This window comes from Pinus tabuliformis, chromosome 6, assembly GCF_031772625.1.
Source record: "Pinus tabuliformis cultivar Carrire ecotype Pingquan chromosome 6, CPIR1, whole genome shotgun sequence".
Classification (NCBI taxonomy): Eukaryota; Viridiplantae; Streptophyta; class Pinopsida; order Pinales; family Pinaceae; genus Pinus; species Pinus tabuliformis.
The window spans coordinates 1005133149-1005152081 of NC_142292.1; positions in this window are offsets into that span (position 1 = coordinate 1005133149).

Here is an 18933-nt window from a genome sequence, read left to right on the forward strand (position 1 = left end):
CCTTAACTGAAGTAGCATATATGAATCTTAATATGGAAATGAAAAAGTTATATTGATTTAATAATACTAATTCACCCCCCCCCCCTCTCAGTATTATTTCCAACATATCATTCCCATTTTTTGGGCATGTCATTCTTGCTCTCGCTCTAACATGTCCACATTTGACATCTAGGAGAAAAACTTAAATGGTGGCAGTCGGACCCACATACCATATGGGGCTCCTATCCTAGATGGCATGAGGTCTAATTAGGACTTCTCACTATGTAGACCCCCTAACTATTGGCGGGACATTTTCCCCATCAACAAATTTTTGGAATTAGAAAGAGGGATAGATGTCAAGTTGAGTCCGTGGATCCCCTAACTCGACATCATATCTTGAAATGGATCCTTCCCAAATATTCATTCTGGGTTTTTTTTCTAAAAGTAATAATATTTCAGTTCCCATGGAATTAGTTCATCACTTTTCCTAAAACATATTTGATGGTGAGGGTGAAATACCTGTGTTAGAACATACACGTTAATTTATTTAAATTTGTATCTCTAAGGAAGTACATTGTGAAGATGTTTCTTATGGAATTTTCACCCTTATGCTTGGAGGTCGCATCAAGGAATGGTGTAAATCTTACCTATTAATTCTATCCATTCTTTTGAGCAATTCATCAAGGAACTTCATGATGCTTTCGACATGTATGATTTTAAAAGTCTATTTAAAAACATCAGTGAGCTTAGATGGAAACCACATCATTATTTGGAATATTTTTTCAATAGGTTTGTCCATATTTGTTATCAATTTCCTAAAAGAGATGTGGATTTGATGTATTTGGGTGAAAATTCCAGTGATTGGTTTGTCTTTCTTTGAAATAATTTGAATCTGAAGTGAATCATGATTTTTATGATAATCAACAAGTTACAAATCATCCATATCTAATCCTTGATTTTTTCTTGCCAATTTCTATGAGTTGGAAAAGTCTCAAATCTCTGAGGAGAAAATTCACACCTGTGAAATTCTTTATCCTCCTCTTGCTTCATTTCCTAATGAAATTTATATCATTAATAATTTAGGTAATGAAGAGTGTTTGCAGGAAAAGGAACCAAGTTGTCTTGCTTTCAAAACTCTCATACATCCTGTGGAAATTGGACAACTTGAAAATCAAGTTGATAAAATACCTCCTCCTATTGATGAGATCCAACTTGATATCATGAAACATCTGCCAAACTCTATTCATGAATATCTTCATAATATGCTCCCTCATTCACCTACTTGCAATGACCTAGGTCTTGTCTCAGATAATACTAAATTTCCTATAAACTCCATGGAGCATAACAATATTGTCGATTTGTTTCTTCCTCAAGCTAACACTAATGTGCATTATTTGAGCCTTGAATAATTTTTGGTTCAAATTGATGCCTCTTCACCTAGGTATTTTCATTTTCTATACCTTGATTTATTAGATACCCTATTTCTTCAGAAGATCATCTTTTCAGCGTCATCTCACCAAATGAAAGCTAATTTATTAAGGATTTTAATTTGAGTGATATTTCTTTGAGAGGATCTTTTAATTTTATATCATCCATTGTGCACTACTCCATGTACTATGATTTGTTCGCTGAATCAAGTACACCATCCATTGTTTCAAATCCTTCAGATTCTCACCTAACTAGTGTAGATTGTGATAACGTATAAGTTGATTCTATCTTACCTTTGAAGGAGGGAAAGAATAATAATATTTCCCATTTTTCTTTCAATTGGAAATCCGCTTTTTGTGAGGGAAGAATTCATATGACTCATCTCTTTCATGAAACTCATCTCATTGATTCATTTACATTCTTGAGACCAAAAGAATCTTATGTCATGGGTCAATATTCTGTCAATGCTAAAACATTTGATTAAACCAACGTTATTTTCAATAATTATTTTGTTGTCACAAGTAATGATGACTGTGTGCATTCATCTATTGATCTTATGAAACCACCGATATTTGATGATCTACCATTTAAGAGTTCAAAATATTTCAATACTGTGGGGCACTTCATCTCTTGCTGATGATTATGTTAAGTTCTCATGTTCCATAAAAAATCCATGAACATGATCAAATTATGGTTTTTGTGCTAGATGCTTCACATATTATAGTTACACTAAACAAATTCCAATATTTGAAAGGCTTTCAAGATTTTCAAGTTGGTCATTTTGAATGTCATGATAGGATTGCTTACTAACTAGAATAGTCTTATCTAGTGAATTCTTCTACAAGTAGGTAGCCTCTCATCTCTCTTGTGAATGATTTAGGGATTAATATGAATGAATGTATACCCTAGAGAAATGCTCAGGGTTTTCACATTTATACTTTTGTTTATTAGGATAGAATTTCATCTTGGTTAGAACATTCTTTTCTGGCACGTTTCCCTACAAACAAGTGTGACTTCCTTGCTCTTATACATGATTTAGAGTTAAGTATCATTATTTTTGCACAATACTTTATACTAGTTTTAATCATTGACACCTTTATTTTTGCAGGTCGGGAACAACTACGGTGGTTACATTGGAAGTTTGGCTTCACTTGACCCCACATTCCTTCAATCAAATTAGGGTTTTAGGTTTAGACTAGTTAGGGTTTGCTTTTAAACTTTTAGGTTTAGGCTAGTTAGGGTTTAGACATGCTTTTGTTGTGTGTTAATAATTTTAGGTAGTTTAGTTTTTTGCATGGCATCATTAATTTATCTTGGTTTTCTCTTCATTGCATTGTATTTATAAATTGTCTACATAAGCATTACATGGCCCTTTAGACACAGATAGATGATTATTTTTCTTGCATTACTTTGCATTTCACTCCATTGTTTTTCATGTATTGCATATTGTTTTGTCTGTTGCATTGCATCATGCATTCATTTTACACTTAGTACTATCTTCTCCTTGCATAACATACATTGGTTGTTTACCTAGCATCACATGTGTTCTCTATTTTTCATGGCACTACATTAGTTTTCACATTTTTCATCTATGCCTTATTCTATGCGTGCTCCCTGCAAACCTTTGATGTCATGATGAGATTTTGTTATGCTTCTCTGCACATGCTCAAAAACCTAGAAGAGATTCTTTGGTCACTTTTCCCTAATGCTATAACCCTAGCCAAATGGTCATTTGTGGCTATGATGGCTACTCCAAGAGGCATCCTCTCTTAGCTCTAGCTATCAAAATTATGTATTGAACATATTTCCTATGATTCTAAATCATCACTAAGAAAAATACAAAAAGGTTCTCATGGGGAACCCTAATAAGTTCATATGGATTATATCTATAACCTGAACTTTATTTCTGGTATGGTCTTGATATTTCATTGTGCATTTTACTGTCCACCTATTAGTCAAATATGAGATGTATAAATATGGCATGAGAGAAAACCTAAGTCAGAAAATCCTTAGTTTCTAAAAAACAAGGAACAACCTCTCTTTCCTGTAAAATAAGTTGGGACCCCTCTTTCACCCTAGCGCAATAAAATCCTAATAAAATATGCCAATGTGAACACAAAAGAAAATTAATTAAATAGAGGGTAACAAATTGACAAATTCTTCCTGCGCAAAGAGTTGATGCAAGTAACTCCGTTGGGGTACTGAACAGGCCTGTTGGAAGCGAAGAAATGCTATCAATTCCTTGAGTGACTCCATCAAGTTACTAAACAGGCCTTCTAGTAGTGGAGCAACACAGGAAACTCACCTTAAAATTATGTATATAATAAGCCCTCTGTCACGTTCTCTCCATCAACATCTAATATTTACTTGTGTGAGTTGTTGTTTTAGTGTGTAAAAATTCATAGGACCTAACTAGGAGATAGGGGAAAGGCATATCTGTAAAATGTCAGGTAACTCAAAGCGGTACATGAAGTGTCTAGCTCAATACTTTCTTGCACTATTAACAAGACACTATCGTTTATAGGGATGTGCACGGAGGTGTTGGATTATGCTATTTGTTCTCCAATTGTTGTAGCTGCTACAACACCACACAAAATTTTAGCCTAACACTAGATTTTGGGTCCCCCCTTGGCTTTTCAATGTTTGAAAAAATTCCATGTCCATTGTAACGGCCACAACCCATTAGCAATCTAGTAATCATTAAGTCTACAAATGCAAATGTGCTTGTATGTCCATGAGGCACATTGCCTATGCTCGGTTGTCCTACTTCATCCTCTCATTAGGGTTTATGGAATTTAACATTCATTTGGAATATAGAGAATGTTTTAATACTACCTATCCATTTGTGTTTAAGTAGATTAAAGAAATTAGGGTTTTAATAAATTGTCGAAACTATGCATATGTATACCTTTTGTATGTCCAGGGTTTTGAACAAAGCTGCAAATCAAGCTAGGAAGTTATTACCATCGAAAGCATCTATTAATGAGAACACATATTATTATGCCAAAGGGGTTCTTCTGGGTAGTTATGAGGACAATCATTTCAAGTAAGAAGCAAAGAAGCCTTTCCTCAAGTATTTGAACTTGTTGGGTTGTGTTATATTCTTTCCATGTAGTTAATAGGGGGTTTGAAGGGCACCCGTAACCCCACTTTATGGGGTCCGGGGCAACGCCCCGGAAAATTTTGGTTTTGGACCATATGTTAGGTTGGGCGGACCCACCTATGGTTTTGTGCATGATTTTCGCACATGTTTTTTGGACGCGATGGTTTTCGGTCCATGGTATTGGATGCTTCGGCATGTCTAAATATGTATTGTAACATTGAAAGGAACATAATGAAAAATCAAGCTGGTAGTCCCGGTTTTGGGATCCAAGGAAAAATCTCTGTGCATATGTGTTTTATGGGTTATGCTCTCGCATTGTTTATTTTCTTTGTTTAAGAATTCGTATGCAGGTAATTTCTGTACATGGTTAAAACCTACATTTGGTATCAGAGCTATTTTGGCTTCAAGGGGACGCCTTTTTTGCTGAGGGGTTTCGCTCGGGCCTGTGGTAGACCTTGTTCAGTGGGAGATCTGCGAGATCGATTCTGGTGGTGAAAGAAGATGGCGAGCAGTGGAAAGATAGAGATTGAGAAGTTCAATGGTCAGAATTTTGAGTTGTGGAAACTCAAGATGGAGGATCTGTTGGTGGATAAAGATCAGTGGATCACGGTAGATCCGGGTACTAAACCATCGGGAGTGACCGATGAAGAATGGAAGAAGTTGGATCGGAAGGCAAAGAGCACAATACGATTGTGTGTCTCGGATTCAGTATTGCTGAATGTATCAGGGGAAGCTACAGCAAAGGCTTTGTGGGTCAAGTTAGGGACTTTGTACCAATCTAAGTCTCTAGTGAATAAACTGTTCTTGCGGAAAAAGCTATATAACCTGAGGATGAATGATGGAGACTCGGTGACAGAGCATCTGAATGCATTTAATACTGTGGTAAGTTAGTTATTATCTGTTGATATTAAAATTTCAGATGAAGATAAGTGCATCAGTATGTTGTGTTCTCTACCAGATTCGTGGGATAGTCTGGTTATTGCAATAGGTAGCAATGCAACTGCTTTGCAGTTTGATGAAATAGTCTCAGCCTTGCTGACGGAGGAGATGAGACGGAAAAATATGGACAACCAGAATGGTGATGCCTTGTCTGTACGAGGATGGTCCCAGAATAGAAACAAAAATAAGTCATCGAGTGGGAGATCTAAATCTAGAGGGAGATCTAAATCTCCAGGAAAACCTACAAAGGTGGTGTGTTGGAAATGTGGAAAGGAAGGGCACTTCAGAAGGGATTGTAAATCTAAAGCTCCTGATAAAGGAAAGGGATCTGATGATGCTCCTTCTGCAGAGGCGAAAACCACCTCAGATGAAGGTGGGGATGTGTACTTGGCTTCTTCAAGTACACATGTAGATCATGAGGCATGGTTGATTGACTCAGGTGCATCCTTTCACTTCACTCCCCATAGAGAGTGGTTCTGCGAGTATGAGAAATACGATGGTGGTGATGTCTTCTTAGGAGATGATAGGAAGGCTAGAATCATTGGTCGGGGAAAAGTAAAGTTAAAGTTGCAAGGTGGAAGGGTTAGAACACTTCCGGGTGTTCTACATATTCTTGCATTGGCCAGAAATCTGATTTCTGTAAGCAAGTTGGATGATGCAGGTGTAAAGATGATGTTCGAGAAAGATACCTGCAAGATGGTTCGAGGAGCACTGATATTAATGTGGGGAGTTCGGATTGGAACTCTGTACAAGCTACAAGGTAGCATTGTTGTTGATGGGTGCAATAGTTCTATGGTTCCTGAAAATGGAGTAGAGAATCTAGTGGTCTCTGGAGAGAATACCATGTTGTGGCATCAAAGGCTTGGACATATTGGAGAGAAGGGCCTTCGAATACTTCATGGTAAAGGTATGGTAGAAGGTATGAATAATAGCTCTCTGGATTTTGATTTCTGTGAAAATTGTGTATATGGGAAGCAGAATCGGGTGAGTTTCCCCTCTGGTGGTAAGAGGACGAAACAGATATTAGAGCTTGTGCATAGTGATGTGTTTGGACCTGTGAAGGTTCCATCACTGGGTAAGTCTGTGTACTATGTATCATTCATAGATGACTTCTCAAGGAATAAATGGATATATTTTCTTAAGAAGAAATCTGAAGTCTTTGACAGGTTTAAAGAATTTAAGGCTCTTGTGGAAAATCAGACAGAGAAGAAGATAAAGGTGCTGAGGACAGATAATGGTGGAGAATTTTGCAGCAAGGAATTTGAAGAATTTTGTAAGAAGTGTGGTATAGCACAGCAGAAGACTACTCCATATACACCTCAGCAAAATGGAGACGCAGAAAGAATGAACAAGACGTTGATGGAAAGGGCAAGAAGCATGCTCAGTGGTGTCGAGTTAGGACAGGAATTCTAGGCAGAGGCGGTGGATACTGCATGTTACCTGATCAACAGATCAACTTCATCAGCGTTGGAGGATAAGACTCCACAAGAAGTATGGACTGGTAAGAAACCCTCTCTTTCACATCTAAGGGTATTTGGATGTGATGCATATGTACATGTTCCAAAGGAGAAACAAACCAAGTTGGATAGTAAATCTGAAAAGTGCATCTTTATTGGGTATAAGGATGGTTTAAAGGGTTATAAGCTTTGGAACCCAGTCACACGGAAGGTTGTGTACAGCCGAGATGTGTTGTTCAGAGAGGTAAAAGATGTTATTCAACATGAAGTCCAACCAAAGGAACCTGAGAAGATAGAGTTTGAGCCAAAGGAGGAAGAATCAGACTCTGCAGCAGAGGAGGAATCAGAAGATGAAGAGCCACAAACTCCAGTTGTGAGAAGATCAGTTCGAGAAAGAAGGTAGCCAGAAAGGTATAGTCCATCTGCTTTCAGTTCAAATTTTGCTTTGTCTGTTACTGATAATGATCCCAGAACTGTGAAGGAAGCAGTGGATTCAGAGGATGGAAAACTCTAGAAAGAGGCCATCGTCGATGAAATGGCATCTTTGCACAAAAATGAGGCTTGGGATCTGGTGGAGTTGCCAGCTGGAAGGAAACCCATTGGCAGCAAATGGGTGTTCAAGAAGAAGACAAATGCAGAAGGAAAGGTGGAGAAATACAAAGCTCGGTTGGTAGCAAAAGGTTATTCCCAGGTGCCGGGAATTGATTTTGGTGATATTTTTTTCTCTTGTTGCCAAGGTAACTTCTATTAGATTACTTTTATCTGTTGCTGTTGCTTTTGATTTTGAGGTAGAACAGATGGATGTGAAGACAACATTTCTTCACGTGGATTTGGAAGAGGAAATCTACATGAAGCAACCTGAAGGCTTTGCGGTGAAGGGTAAGAAAGAACTGGTATGCAAGATAAAGAAGTCTCTGTATGGGTTAAAACAATCACCAAGGATGTGGTATCAGAAATTTGATACATTTATACAGGGACTTGGCTTCACCAAAAGCAAAGTAGATCATTGTGTGTATTTTAAATTAATTGGTGACCGTATTATTTATCTGGTCTTGTATGTGGATGATATGTTGCTGGTTGGAAATGACAAAGAAATTATCCAGGATTTGAAGACCCAATTGTCCTCCAAATTCGACATGAAAGATCTTGGTGCTGCAAACTATATTTTGGGCATGGAAATTAAAAGAGATCGGTCAAAGAGGAAGCTCTAGTTAAACCAGAGGAAGTATGTCGAGACAATACTCCAGAGGTTTAATATGCAGGATAGTAAATCGGTGAAGGTTCCTATTCCTATAGGTGTGAGGTTATCTGTTGAACAGTGTCCCAAGACACAAGAAGAGGAAGAGGACATGTCCCGTGTTCCATATGCAAGTGCAGTGGGTAGCCTGATGTATGCAATGGTCTGTACTAGACCAGACATTGCACATGCAGTGGGAGTATTGAGCAGGTTTATGTCAAAACCTGGGAAGGAGCACTGGACAGCAGTGAAGCGGGTTTTCAGGTATTTGCGTGGCACTAGTGATTATGGTTTGTGCTACCAAGGAAGACCAGGATTGGATAGAGTGTTGGATATTCATGGCTTTGTTGATGCAGACTGGGCTGGAGATCTGGATCAGAGAAGATTTACAAGTGGGTATGTGTTTAACCTATTTGGAGGTGCAGTCAGTTGGATGAGTAAGAAACAATCTGTAGTGGCACTATCAACTACAGAGGCTGAATACATGGCAGCCACTCATACAAGCAAGGAAGCAGTTTGGTTGCAGAGATTGTGTTCAAGTATGGGGTTAGTACAGGGAGCTATAAGAATAGACTGTGACAGCCAAAGTGCAATTTTCTTGGCAAAGAACCCTGCTTATCATTCAAAGACAAAGCACATTAATGTTCAGTATCACTTTGTGAGGGATATGATAGAAGACAGAAAGGTGTTGCTAGTAAAGGTGGACACTTTGAAGAACACTACAGATGCATTGACAAAATCTGTGAGCTCTGAGAAGTTCTCTTGGTGTAGAGAAGCAATGGGAATCTCAGGGCTGAAAAAATGACTAAGCTCTCCTGTGGCCCCTGTGGAAAGAAAACAACAAGTGGGAGATTGTTGGGTTGTGTTATATTCTTTCCACGTAGTTAATAGGGGGTTTGAAGGGCACCCGTAACCCCACTTTATGGGGTCCAGGGCAGCGCCCCGGAAAATTTTGGTTTTGGACCATATGTTAGGTTGGGCAGACCCACCTATGGTTTTGTGCATGATTTTCGCACATGTTTTTTGGACGCGATGGTTTTCGGTCCATGGTATTGGACGCGATGGTTTTCGGTCCATGGTATTGGATGCTTCGGCATGTATAAATATGTATTGTAACATTGAAAGGAACATAATGAAAAATCAAGCTGGTAGTCCCGGTTTTGGGATCCAGGGAAAAATCTCTGTGCATATGTGTTTTATGGGTTATGCTCTCGCATTGTTTATTTTCTTTGTTTAAGAATTCGTATGCAGGTAATTTCTGTACAGGGTTAAAACCTACAGAACTTCCTTGGACTTGGAAGTGATCCTGAGTTTAAATATAAGTTTAAGTATATCCAACAAGTTTATTTTGGATTTATTCTAACTAGGAAACTTGTAAATTCACCTACAAAAGTAATTACTCCTAGTGCACTTGAAAATGAAGCATCCAAAATTACCTCTACTTATAGTGATGTATTCACTGCAAAATATTGGATGTGGATTAATGTGACGAGTTAAAATGGGATAATATTTAGGAGTAGCTACTACATCTACAAACCCTCCAAATTTCATTTGCCTTTTCTACAAGCCTCCAACTAGAAATGTTAAGACTAAGCTTGCAATTGTTAGAAAATGATTGGCATTTGATAGTGGAGGTTAAAACATCAAAGCATGGCAAGGTTAAGCTGATTGAACAAAGAGATGGACTTGAAGTTCACAGCCAAGAATTGGCAAGTTGTCACATCAAAATGAAAAACTAACATTTGATTTTCAAGCAACACAAGGATCAAATTTTGGAAGAGAATCTCTCTTAAGTATGATCAAAATGATCAGTCCCAAGATTACCCAATTGGCCACAAAGGGATAGTCTCAGCTAACATTACAAGAGATCTTACTGCAAGCCATGAGAGGAAAGTTTCTTTTGAGACTATATTAATGGAAACTTAACAAAGGGAAAAAAGATTCAAAAACTAATTGAAGAAACAAACAAACGGAGGCAAACCTCGAAAATTATGATCTTGAAAACACGTGTTCCTATGGAAAAACTAATAAAGGGACAAGAGAGTCCAGATGAAGTCACATAAGGAAGAATGGATGCATGCAGAGATTGAAAATCTACAAGCCTCACAGGTGACAACAATATACCATACTTCATTGTATGAAACAATATCTCTAATGAGACAAGGCTAATGAAAACAAGGTAAACGCTAATGCTTTGGAAAAGATAAAAGTTTCTCTTGAATATGAGATGTAGAGACATTTGGAAGCGGAATAGATCCTTTCTCAACTCAAGAGTGAGAATTTTGATGGTATGAAACTTGCAACACTTGATGAATTACAAGGCCCCCATGTTATGCAATTATGAATCTTTTCCATGCAAGGTGTTCAAGAAATGCGTTATAGCATGCACACTTTGTATATGACTTGTTACAGATAGAATCATGACATAAATATTGAGTATAATGTAGGTGAACAAGGTTTTTCCTTACAACAATCATCAAGAAACATATAACTACTACAATATACCTTTTTATAATCTAGGAAATAACCCTACATACAAGTGGGGTGAGCTTGGAGAAAATATCGAGGGAAATAAGCTCATTGATAGTCAGATTGATACTAAATTTCAAAAAAATGTTAATAAAAGAATAATTTGTAGCACTGAACTCGACAACAAGAAAGTGTAGCAATTCAAGGATGTTATTGAGAACATGTATTCACCTTCATTCTTCATGGATGATATTATTAGAAATAATGGAAACTAGGACACTACTGAGAGGGGGGGTGAATCAATTGTGCGGCCAAATTATACAATTCACGAATTAAACTTTTCAATCATTTTAGCAGTTACTCATGAATCAACAACACAACTATGTAAATCGTAACATCATAATAATCATCAAGCACATGAGCAACATATACTTAAGACACCAATATTTTTTTATTTCTTTAGAAAATACAAGCTTTAACTTGATTACATCATTTCACCACAAGCTGCTACATGTAGGTTTATTAGTTGTTACTGAAAATAACTTCTATCCTTGCTCGGTTATCAATCTTCACTAAAAGGGACTATTGACCCTTCTCATTTATCATCCTTTGTTGAAAAGGACTCTTGCCCCTGACATGCATGCTACAACTTGGTGGCCCCATTGATTCATCACTCATACATTTTCAAACTAGAACCAATATACCACTTTCCTTCATACACAAATAAATTGCCCACTTCAACTACTCACCAAAACCACCATACAACATCTTCAACAATCTCTGATTATTGAACAAATTACCAAACATACACACCAACAACATCAATTCTTACATCAAAATTCCAATCACCAATTCATTCTTTTCCTTTGTCAAACACCTCCCAGACACCAATATTGGTCTATCATTAACCTTTGATGCATACCAACATTATGCATCTCATTGCACCAACCACCTTCCTCTATGTTGCTAGAATTATGCTTTAAAGAATTATGCCTACTAAAATTAGATTCTTTGCCTTTGGTTAACTTCAGGTCTTCCTCCATGCATAAACTCTATTTTTGTCTTTGTTTTTCTTCAACTAACTCTTTTGTATGTTATCTATAGGTCTTCAAACACTTATTTTCTATTCTGATTAGAATCTCTGAGTTTAATTGCCCATTTTTCTTATTCTGGCTTTTTATTAGAGTTTAGATATAGTTTTAAATGTAGTTTTATTGCACTTTAATCTTTGCATTCTGTTAGTGTCAGTCTTCCCAACCTTCCTCCAGTGATCAAACATGCTCTTACAAAGTGATTTTGAAGTGTCAAGGTCAAATTTTGTCATTTCAGTGAGTCTTCAAGCAAAATTTGGTCACTAGGCATTAGGTCTAGGGTTTGTTTTCACTCCTTTCAAAGTTGCCCAAATGTCAGTCCATGTCATCATTCAGAGGGTTGTCATCATCATATTAGGTTCCATTGGGTCATGTTACATCTTGTTCATGCTTCAGTCGCACCTAGGCAAGCTCATTTCCCTCTCCTAGGGTTTTGATGGCAATATCTCTTGGACAGTCAAATAATTAGCGAAACTTGTATCCTGATGTTCATACACCTTCCCCTATCCTTAAAGTACCTCACCACATGCTTCCCATCACTGAGATCCCCAAAAATCCTCATTTTTGCACAAACCCTAATTTCTAGGTACAACCTGGCAATTTTCTAGGTTGGGCCTGTGTTTTGCCCTTTTGGACCCCTTCCCCTCACTCAATCTCTGAGATTCCACTTTTCCCTGCTTCCTAACATCCCTCCCCACTCCCAAAAATTTCCCCAAGAATTTAGAAGCCCCCTGTCCCCTTCATTTCGCTTCATTTCGACAAAATTCCTTGTTTCACACACCGGGATAAGTTTCACTCAAAAGATGTTTCAGAGAAATAAAAGATGAATTTTGGAAACCTGAGAGAGGTTTTTGTTCAAAACATGCCAAGGAAGAAAACCCTCCTTCACTTTTTACACAGGTGTCATAGTTTGAGAGAAATTTCAAGAATACGTTGCCTCAGGAGAATCAAAGACACCTCTGAAGTGACCTTGGGAAAATCAAGTTTTCTCCTAGCTTGGTTGGCCAAATGATTTGTGTGATGGGTAAAATGATAACTAGACACAAAGATATTTCCAATGAGATATCATGAGCTCAATTTTGGGTTGAGTAAGGCATTCAAAAGTTGACTGCAACAGCACTCTTCCTTGAGGCAGCCTCATTTGGCACATTTTGACCAATCTTGGTAGATTTGATTTTTGATAGGGAAAATGAATTCCAAATTGAAAACTTCTAGTTGGGTTGGAAAGTAGACTCAAAGACCTTTCCAACGAGCTATCCTGCACCTAATTCTGACACCGGGAAGGCCTCCAAAAGCCTCCTGCAAAAGCGCGACCCGTTGAGCCTGGCGCGCGACCCGTTGAGGGCGCGCGACCCGTCAGGGCACCTCCAGCAGTGTAAAAATTACACAGGCGCGACCCGTTGAGGGCGCGCGACCCGTTGGGCAGTGCGCGCGACCCATCAGGGTTTCCTCCACAGAAAGTTACCAGCAAGCTGCCAAGGAACCACAAGTTGCTAAATTTTGCAAGGTAGGCCCTCAATTATGAAAAATTATTGCTTGCTACAGTTCAAGAAGGTCATGATTGTATTTGTAAAAGTCTCCATTTGCAAGTAAAAGTCTCCATTGTGCTTTTGGGCTTGAAGTTGTCAAAATTGCTAGGGTTTATTATGCTGTTTTGAGGTATCCCTTTTCTTTCCTATTGTCCACCTCCCATTACATATTCCTTATCATTTTATTTAAATTTCCCTTCCAAATTTGCTAAGAGCCTTAAACCCTACCCCTCTCCCTAAGAAATCAAACCCTAAACCCTACCTTCCATAACATCCTTGCAAATGAAATTGTATGATGATGTTGATGTCATGATTCCTCTCTTTAACCCCTGTTTCATATATTTTTCCCAATTTCCCTTCCAAGTCTCCCTTCCCTAACATTTCCCTTGTGCTACTTGTCCCCTTGAGACAGCATTTCAAAACAGTTAAAACAGCAGATTTCAAAGCAGAAGCAGCAGTACATTTCAGTCACTTTGCCCCTGAAACCATGTCAGAAACCGAAACCGACTATGAGCAAAGTGATGATCGTGAGTCAACACCAGAAGTTGAGCCTGCTCCGGAACATGAAAAACCACTATTGGGCCCGAATGCACGTGTGCAAGGCAAAGATGAAGATGTTCCAAAGGCGGTTGGCCAAGGCACAAAAAAGGAGAAAGAGGCCTGATCCCCTCCATATCTTGGTTGAGGCTTCACTGAAGGACCAAGGCACTAAATAGCCTAGCCACAGCACAAATCCCAAGAAATTTTGAGCATTTTGGGTAAATTTTGGTTTTTTCAGGCAATTTACAGGTTTTCTCCATTAACGGGTCTCACCCCCCGCGCGACCCTTCATCCTGGCAACTCCATTTTGCAAAAACTCAGCATTTCCAGATTTTTCATGAGAAGTTACATATGCTCATCAATGGACTTGAGATTTTATGAAGTTTTGGGCCTCCAGAAAGTCAAAAAACAAGCAAAAAATGACTTTCTGCCACATTTTTGAGACACAGAAAGAAGTCTTGGGAGATTGCACTTTTGGAGGGGCAAATGACCACCAAATTCCGAAATTCCAGTTGGGTTGGAGAGTAGACTCACAGACCTTTGCAACAAGCCTATGCTTGCCCAATTTGGACACCAGGAAGTGCCCCAAAAGTGCCCTCAAAGGCGCGTGACCTATCAGGAAATTTTCTCAAAATTTCACTGTACAGCTCAGAAAAACGCAGTTTGACCCTGTTTGACTTTTCGGGGTGGATTATTATCTTCTTTGATGTAATTAATGTACTTTTATGACACTTTTACACTTATTTACATCTTCTAGAAGATTCATTCATGAAAAGGGTGAAAATTAAATGAATGAATTGGTTTCCTAGCTTATAGAGGCAAGTTGTTTTGACTGCCTAGTTTTTAGTGCTTAGTTTAGAAGGGGTTGAAACAGCTCCTAGGATAGTGAGCTCGACCCATGGAGGCAGGGAAAGAGGTTAGATTATCTATATTATGTACTTTCTTGCTCATTTTCATGGTTGGACTCTTGAGGGATAAGCTATCATTGTATTATTCACTGTATCTCTGCAATTTTTGGCTAAGGAAGACCAGGGTTTTGCAATCCTTTTTGGGATTCTTGTGGTTACATGTATTGATGGTGTGTTTCTATATGTACTTGTAAGTGTGTTATGTGAATCATTTCCTTTCTTTTCCTTCTGCACATTAAACAAATGAAGTGTTAAAGTAGAATTCATGACTGTCATGCTCTGCTTTTAAGTTTGTTTAATTTCAATGTTTTCTACTGTTTAAGGAGAATTCAAAGTTATTGTTTGCTCTCCTTAGCTCCTCACCTGTCTTTCTCATCCATTCACCTCAATCTAAGGCATCAATACTGTATCCTATCTCGCCCCAAAGAACCCCCTGCAGAAACTGTGTCCTATCCTCGCACCCAAAATTGCCACCCTCAATTTGCCACCAAAAACCCTAAAATCCCAAATCAACCCTTTTGATCAGTTTACTAGCCTAAAATCAGTGTTACCCTATTGGTCATCTCATCCATTGAAGATCTCACCAAGATAGACCGGAGAGAGCCCTCTACCGCCCCGTAGGGCTAGCTACGAGGCTAAGTGGTTTGATGTTGCCTTGAGGTTTACCTTTCTCAGCCTGAGGTGAAATTTCAAGTGCTAACATATTGGCGACCATACTGGGGAGAACAAACTTGTTTGTGGGTTGATGTGTTTGTTTCATAAGTCTTAGACGGAGCCTGAAGTTATGCCAGGTAGCCTTCGAAACGCTTTTGCTTTGCATAAGCGGAAGTAGATAAACGCTGCTTCAGTCAATCTCCGTGAGCTTGTGGATACAACACTTCATTTGCATTTTACCCCAGTACATGTATCAAGTCCAGATCTGATTGTTGATGGTGGACAACGATCAGACACTTGAAAGGCTAAAATCATTCACTTGGCGACTCTAAATCAGTTTCGAGATCAGATCCAAAGACTCCACTGGAGGATGATCCCGACCAGCAAAAACATGAAAGGACAACATGGACAGACCAGGTATTCAAGTTGGAATTTCATCCAAGACATTTTTCTCTTTTTCATAAATTATTTCTTCTCTTTTCCCACGAATGTCAAGAAGGCTTTGCAAAGTATATTGTATTTGAGAAAAGATCCCAGGCCTGCAGTTGATTTTTTCCCTTTGAAGATTGTGAATGCCAAAGATTTGCATGCTTTTGAGCTTGATTAGGATCCTTTTTCTGAATTTTGTGATGACCATCTTCAGATTGATGAATCTCAAGAGACCAAGACTGATTCTATACCTGTTGTACATACCCCTACACCTTGTAAAATTCCAGATCGGTATAAACCTCTTGTTTTACCTTCTGTTCTTCATGCTTTCCCCAAAAAATATGATCTATACTTGCCGATGTTTGATGGTGAAAGTAAGAATGTCAACGCTGAGCAACATGTGCAAAATTTTGAGAATTTTCTAGATCTTTTTGAAGTTGATGATGAAGATGTTAGTATTAGGCTTTTTTCTCTTTCTTTGCAAGCCAAAGTGAAGAGTTGGTTCAAAGCCTTGCCTGATGCGAGCATCTCAGATTTCCAGCAGTTTGTCAAAGTTTTTCTCGATAGGTGGATGATCGGGCAGAACCTTTTCTTGATTGTAGAAGAGTATAACCAGCTGAAAAGATTGCCAGGGGAGACAGTACAATAGTTTTCAGCCAGATTTAACCAAGTTTATTATTCGATGCCAGTTGATATTAGACCTACTCCTAGATCTGCTCTCTTGCACTATCCGGGTGCCTTTGATCCGGAGATAGAGTTTCAGCTGAGAGAAAGGGATATTGCAACACTTCAGGAGATGCAAAACAGTGCAGTAAATGTAGAGGCACATCTGTTGATCCGAAGGGCAAGGTTGAAAGAAGAAGAGATGAAAAACATAGATCCGGCCGAATCAAAATCTCTAGAGGTGAAGCTTGACAATTTGGTAAGTGCAGTGGAAAAGATGATGGACAAGATCAACACAAGAAATGATTATGATGTTCAAGGCTCGCTGATTGAAGAAGAACAAGTTGCTGATCCAAAACATTTTGTTTCTTACCCTAGTTGTCATAGATCTGATAATGATTGTTTTGTAGATCACCTTGGAGAAGAGAGATCTGTTGATATGACATGTATGCTTGATGATATGTTTTATACCGATGATTTGCCTCAGTTTGATGAGTATGATGATGATTATGTTCTCCAAACAGAAGCTAATCTTGCAGACAAATCAGCAGCTAGTTTGTGGGAGGAGGAAGTTCATTTTCAGCAGTTTGAAAACAATGTTCAGCCATCACATATCAGCTATGACAGTGATGAGGAAAGTGCAGCAAAGTTTGAAGTAAGTGAAGGATCTTTGCCTTTTTGTTTTGATTCATGTCAGTTCATTAGAGACAACTTCCATGAAATTAGAAATCAGTTGTCAACAAGTCTTGATCTAGACCATCTTGAAGGCAATAAAAACCTTGTTCCAGACTTCTCATATTCAGATTTGCAGCCCCCAAATGCCATTGGTTTTCAAGTTGTAGATGAAGGCATGGAAGCTGACATATTTGATCAAATGATACAAGAAGGTTCCCTACCATTCTGTTTTGAATCATTTCAGTATTTGAAGGGAAATTTGCATAGTCCATCTTCAGTGAAGAATGAGCAGCATGTAGGCAATCATGTAATCACATTGGAACCAATAGAAAATGGGTTGCAGCAGTCTTTTCAAGCTTTTCATGATCCAATAGCTGATGTTTTGGATGAGGTTTGCAGTCAAAGTCTTTCTCCATTGACCACATGTGAGCTTGAAACATGTGCTGATATGAATTTGATCCGGCAGTCAGTTTCTTTGTCATTTTCAGCAGAGGTCTCGTCACAAGGCTCAGATCACAATTTTCGTTCATGGTATGAGGAAACGAGAAGTAATCCATTGGATGAGCTAAGTTCCAGTGTGCTTGAATTTCAAGATCCTTATGCGGTGTTTTTGGTGGCGGATAGAGAATTCATATCATTCAATGGATCTGTTTCTAAGTTGTCATGGGAGTTGCCTTTCAGTAGTTCTCTCTTGCTGTTCATAAGCAAGCACTTGTGGAGAATTCAAACAGCAGACGGGATACTTACTTGGTTGCATTGGTTGTTTCATTTCACTTGATGAGGTGATGGATGAAACTGTTAGAGTAGGTTGTGATGAATAAGCTCCCCTTTGAGCATCATTTCAGTTTGTCGGTTGTGTTTAAGTGTTGAGTCAGTTTTTAGTTGAGTGAAAATCAATTTATGTTGTCAAGTCCTCTGTTTTTAGTCATGCATTTCAGCTTGAGTTTTTGACTCCATTGCCCAATGATTGTAAGGCACTGGTCTGCTCTCCCAGAGGTCTAAGGTTCTTGGCATCTCCAAGGAGCTACCATCCCCATTGGAGCCAATGTTAGTGTTAGTCTTCCCAACCTTCCTCCAGTGATCAAACATGCTCTTACAAAGTGATTTTGAAGTGTCAAGGTCAAATTTTGTCATTTCAGTGAGTCTTCAAGCAAAATTTGGTCACTAGGCATTAGGTCTAGGGTTTGTTTTCACTCCTTTCAAAGTTGCCCAAATTTTAGTCCATGTCATCATTCAGCTGAGTGTATCATCATTCAGAGGGTTGTCATCATCATATTAGGTTCCATTGGGTCATGTTACATCTTGTTCATGCTTCAGTCGCACCTAGGCAAGCTCATTTCCCTCTCCTAGGGTTTTGATGGCAATATCTCTTGGACAGTCAAATCATTAGCGAAACTTGTATCCTGATGTTCATACACCTTCCCCTATCCTTAAAGTACCTCACCACATGCTTCCCATCACTGAGATCCCCAAAAATCCTCATTTTTGCACAAACCCCAGTTTCTAGGTACAACCTGGCAATTTTCTAGGTTGGGCCTGTGTTTTTCCCTTTTGGACCCCTTCACATCACTCAATATCTGAGATTCCACTTTCCCCTGCTTCCTAACATCCCTCCCCACTCCCAAAAATTTCCCCAAGAATTTAGAAGCCCCCTATCCCCTTCATTTCGCTTCATTTCGACAAAATTCCTTGTTTCACACACCGAGATAAGTTTCACTCAAAAGATGTTTCAGAGAAATAAAAGATGAATTTTGGAAAACTGAGAGAGGTTTTTGTTCAAAACATGCCAAGGAAGAAAAACCTCCTTCACTTTTTACACAGGTGTCATATTT